Source organism: Muscardinus avellanarius (assembly GCF_963383645.1).
Source record: "Muscardinus avellanarius genome assembly, chromosome: 9".
In the NCBI taxonomy this organism is placed as follows: domain Eukaryota; kingdom Metazoa; phylum Chordata; class Mammalia; order Rodentia; family Gliridae; genus Muscardinus; species Muscardinus avellanarius.
Genome location: NC_137795.1, coordinates 110,233,181 through 110,239,073, shown reverse-complemented (window position 1 = coordinate 110,239,073; position 5,893 = coordinate 110,233,181).

The window sequence follows — 5,893 nt, the reverse complement described above, 5'->3', positions numbered from 1 at the left end:
GAACACACCTGGACTGTGTCCGCCGTTGGGTCACCTGCTTGCCTGCCCCACACCCTCCCCTCTGCTCCCACCTATCCCCCAGTACCTGAGTCTTCTGCCTGCCTGGGAGCCTTGCATGTGGGAGGTTGAGCCCACAGCTACAGTGAGCTGCCAAAACCTCATCCTCCCCCAGACCCATAATCAGCCACCAACACCTCACCCAGCCTGGCTCCTGGAGTAGAACCACATGGTTGGGAGCCTTGGGGCCTGGCTCAGGTGCTGTGCTAACTGAGAAGCTCCCATCAGGCACAGAGGCCTCTGTTCCAAAAATACAGTCCTGGAATACCATCAGTTTGTGTAGCAGACACCCCAAGTAAGTCTGGTCAGAAACACAGGCCTGTGGATGTGTCTGATGTGTGGAGCCTCAGAGCCAGCCAGGGCGGTGAGGTCGGGAGGACGGCCTGGAGCACACAGCTGAGGGAGCTCGGGTGCACGGCCCGCCACTGCAGGGGCACACTGCTGGTTCTCACAGATCCAGTTCCACATAAATCCCCCTAGAAGACAGCATGAAACCAAAACACCATCTGCAGCTCTAAACTAGAATGTTTGTACAGGTAATTTAAGGTTTAAAACAGTCCAAATAACACAGCCAGGTGGTTGCCCAACTGCAAAAGAAAATTCGCAAACATATCCCAAAAGTCACAAGGTCCCTTTCCCTTTCAGACCAGAAGTCTCATTCCCACCAAGAAAAAAATGCCCGGGAAGTCACCATGTCCTTCCTGGGTACCTGTCGTGTGCCCAGCCCTGGGACAAGACACTTAAGAGTTTAGAAGATGTAACCTTTCATAGAATTTCTTCTGTCACATGCATTTTATGTTTGCCACCAGAAAGGAAGTTATCAAGTCCAAGCCTGACTGAGACAGGAAAGAGTCACCAGCATCAGGCTGAGGACTTGGAGCAGCGCCCTACGGCACAGCCCTGCAGCTCCTCTAAGGAGCACGGCCCAGGGCAGGGACGTGCTTCTGAAGCACTCTACAGGTGACAAGGCCAAGAAGAGCTGCAACTATGATGGAGACACCAGCTCCACATGCCCCACAAGGCCCCCCGTCACAGGTGTCGCTCCCTGCTCCGCCCCGCCCTGCCCATGGGTGGTTCCATAAGGCTGACCTAGTTATAGGAATGAGAGCTACACCTCATCTGCATGGTCTCCGGAAGTATGTCATTACTTGTTGCAAATTCTATGAATAAGAGGCATGGACACAACAAGATATATGCATAAACATGATATGGATATATGGACAGAAATAAAAATATGGGCACAAATATCTAATAAATATACAGATCTGGGCATAGATATTTACAGATAAAGGTACACAGACATAGATACACAGACATAAATGTAGAATACATGGACACATGTGGATATATAGACACAGAGGTAGCTATAAACAGACAAATAAAAGGACCTAGACAGTTGAAGACATAGACACATACACAGCAATTGCTTCCGTCCCCCTTCTCACTGCTGTGACCCAGGGAGCCTGATGACTATAACTTAGAGGAAGGAAGATTTATTTGTCGAGTTCTGGAGCTTTTAGTCCATGTTAGGCCGGGTCACGTCTGCAGAGCGCAGGGGTTGGTGGCCGGAAGCAAAGAGAGCGCTGGGAACACGCACAATCCCCAAGGCCATGTCCCTGTAATACACCTCCTCCCGCCTCCCTTACCACCCAGTAATTCATAGATCCATCAACGATTCATCCACTGATGAGATTAGAACCCTCCTGATTCAATGATTTCACCTCTGAACATTTTTGCATTATCGATAAACGAGCTTTCCCATAACACAGATATAGAGATGTAGGTAAGTATATAAACAATTAGATAGGCACAGACAGAGACAGAGTTAGAGACAGAGACATAAATGCAGGCAGAGACAGACAGCTGGACAGAGACACATGCGCTGCCTTGGTCCACTGTGTGCTACTCTAACAGAATCCTGAGACTGGGTAACTCATAATGAACAGAAACTTCCTGGCTCACAGTTCTTTGGCCAGGAGCCCAGTTTCAAGGTGTGGGCTTCTGGAAAGGGCCTTCTTGTCATCACATGGCGGGGGGTGGGGCTGCTATTGGGATCAGATGCAGGGAAGGGGTGGGAAGAGAAAGGAAGGGGGCAATGGTGCCACATCAGGTGAGGAAGAGGGAGGTGGCACCTGAATGAAGACCTCCGCTCACCCTGGGGACACAGGGCCAAGGCAGGGACCACCTCTGGATGGTCCCAAAGTTGAGGCCAAAGGATGGCGACTTCTCTCTTCCCCTCCATTAGTCATTGGAGCCAGGAGGGGAGGAAGGGCATCCAGGGGAGGGAGGGCACCCAGGGAATGGGCATGGCCCTAGGGAGCCTCTCTGCAGCCAAGCAACCACAGGGACCGACAGCTGAAAGCCCTCTGCTGGGTGGTAGGTCCTTTGTCGCCGGGGGTCCAAGTGGTACCTGGTAGTATCCAACTCACTCATCTTTGAATTCCCACTTCCTAGGCACTGTATCTTTAAAAGCAGAAGATAACTGTTTTTGCTTTCTTGACATTAAAGGGCCATGTGTAATTCTTCCTCTTCTTCTCCCAGTATCTTCAGGAAAGCAGAGCTGTCCTCTGCTCTCTCTTGTCCCCTGTGACCGACAGATCAGCCCCGCAGGCCTTTTATCTCCATGTGCAAAGCTGCAAAGGACAGTGGGGTTTCATCTCTGGCAAGCAGCTGTGCCTGCAGCAGCCAAGCATGCCGAAATGTCTCCATCCTGAATGTCTCCAGTCTCCATGGGATGGGCCACAGAGCCCAAGGGCGCAGGCCGGACAGCGCGGCACCCCCACCTCTATGTGCACAGCACATCGAAGCCGCCACACCACATCCTTCCATGTTCTCTGTGTTGGCACTTAAGACCCAATGCAGATTACAGGCTCTTTTGAAAAGAGTTTCAATTAAATCCACCGGTTGATTTAGGCTTCTATGGAGGCGAAGTGAAATAGCTAAGTCTGGACCCAGAATCCAGTGCCTGCCACCAGAAACTGGCAGACTGAAAGCACCAGTCCTGGGGCTTATGGAGAACTGAGCCTCGCCTGTGCCCATGCAGGGCTGGGGACAGCCAGCTGGGGGCAGACACCCGCACCAGCATCTGTCTGTTGCTCTTCCCAGAAAGCTTTGCTTCTAGCAGGCTGGCCTTGGGCTCGGCCTGCAGTGACCACTTCAGCAGGAGTCCCCAGGTCCCAAGAGCGAGCCATGTCCTCAGAACCCAGCCTCCTCTTTGCCCAACACCTGTGCATGCACATGTGTTAATATGTGCACGTTTGTGCTCTAAGGAGGAACAGAGACAAATGTGTAAGTGGTTATTATCAATATCTCATTAAACAAAAAATTAAAAGAGTCTACATCTTTACACGGGGGTATGAGGGCACACCGCCACTTCCTCCCAGACCCTCCCTGGGCTCGCCTATTCCCTGGACAGGTCCAACGGGCTCAGCTTGGGAAGCACACAGAGCTCGGGGTGCAGCCCGGGACATGCAACACCCCGAGGACCCAGGCTCAGTGCTCAGTAGGAAATTGCATGTCCTCACCCCTCCTGCCTCAACTAGGGGATCAGACTGGCTCTGAGCACCTGCCTCCCCGCAGAGCTTTCAGGGCCTCGCAGGCAGCTGGAGCACAGCTGACCTTTAGCATCCCGGCCTGTGGGCTCTACCTCCCCTGCTGGGGACCTCAGTGTTGTCGGGCTTTGATGACAACCAGACATTCTAAATCGCCACATGGCCAGAGTCAGGGCCACACCCCCATTCACCACCTCGCCCTCCCACAGGGTGTGGAGAGGGTTTGCTTTTAAATCGCTGCCATCCCTTAAGCCCTCCTCGGCCAAAATGCTGCACAGCACAGGGACTCTTCATTAACACCGTATTGTTACAAATCAATGCAGCCAGCTCATCCTCAGTACCCTAGGACGCCGAATTCCTCCCGCTGGCTCCTTCACAGTCTCATTCTTTTTTCTTTTTTTGTGGTGCTGGGGATTGGACGCATGGGCGCTCTACCTCTGAGCTGCACCCCTAGCTCAGGGCCTCGCTCTGTGAGAGGTGCCCCGGGCTCACAGCCAGGGAGTCTGGTGAATGGCGGGTGCGGGGCTCAGGATCAACGCCCAGCTTTGTTCCACACAGCCGGAGGCTGCTGGACTCCTGGCCCCGGCCGGGGCCTGCTCTTGGCTCTGGGCCCTTGTCTCCAAGGAACTAAGAGGTCCTAGGGGGCATTCACGCTGAAGGTAAAACCACAGAGCAGCTTCTACCACCCAAGTCCACTCGTCCTCCGCTCCTCCGTGCAGTGAGAAGATTCTAGAACAACCCGGAAGGTAAGGTTAGCGCAGGTCACTTTCTCCCCTCCCTTCAGATCCTATTCCCTCTGGGAAGGGGTCCAGCACTTTCTTTTCTTAATTGTCCTCGGTGCGCTGGAGCCGTCCGTGACAGAGATTACCAGTGACACATCCATACATGCACAGGATGCTATTCGGACGCTTTCCACTTGCAAATCACAGCCTGCTCAGCACCCCGCGCTCAGCCCGGGCCTGAGCTCCAGCAGGCCGCGGTGGCGGGCGCCCTCTGCTGTCCGCCCCCGGGATGGGCGGGCCTGCAAGCTGCCGGCGATCAACGCTGGGCTGACTGACCAAGGGCTGGGAGGTGCGTGCGCAGGACAGACCTGCGAGCCTCCCTCCGTCCCTGCAAGCCAGAGAGGAGGAAGGGGTGCCGCGGGCCAGCCCACCACCCTCTTGCACCCCTGACAGCTCAGTCACAGCTCCCCTCTGGAAACCTGGAGACAGAGCGGTTAGGAAATACTGAGCTTCACATAGTAAATGACTGACCCAGGGTTCCCATCCTGGTCTCTGGATCCTCACATCAGGGTTTTTAAACACCCCATGAGCGAGTTAAAAGAGAATGGAAGGAAAGCGTCGCAGGGTGCAGTGGGCATGAGCCCAGCCTTGTGCACACCCACAGATAGGAGGGACAGGCCTTGCGAGCCTGTGACAGAATTAAACGGCCTTGAGTCAGAGGAAGACATTTCACACAGCAGTTATCACTCATGGTTTTGTTATATCACTAATAAGATTGATGGTTTCATTGTTAAATTATAAACAAAGATTAACCCACCCAATCAGTAACTTATGAGTCCAACACACACACACACACACACACACACACAAACACACACACACACACACACACACACACACACACACACACACTTCTTCCAAGAAATTTCTCTGAACCATTCGCATGGTCTACCTTTGCAAATATGGTTGCCACATTTAGCAAATTAAAACACAAAATACCCTAGTAAGAGAATTTCAGGTCAACAATGAATAGTCTGGGAGGGGGTAAGCAGGTCCCATGCCCGTTAGGAATGTGTCACAAATATTGCAAGGGATATACTGTCCTTAAAAAATGCTCTGTTCTTTATCAGAAACCTAGCTCCAGCTGAGTATCCTGTATTTTACCGGGAAACCCTATTTGCAAGCTGACTGAGACCGTCTTCCAGTGCTCCTGATGCTGGGTATGTGAGGAATAGAGAAGACGGAAGCCACAGTGTGGAAGGTGTGCAGAGCGAGATAAGAAAGAGCATCCGCGGACACCAGAGAGAAATGCGGGCGCCAGGAGACCCAGTCACAAGGCGCCCGGAGCAACAGTCTTCAGATATGTGACCAGTGTGCATTAAACGGGATAGAAGAAATGACTTCATCCTCTTTATATTCAAAATAACACAGTCATGAAATACCTCAATACAATGCATTGCCCCATTTGGATTTTTTGTGTGTGTGTGTGTGTGTTACTAGGGATGGAACCCAGGGGTATTGTACCTCTGAGCTTCACCTCCAGCCTATTTTTTAGTCCTTTTT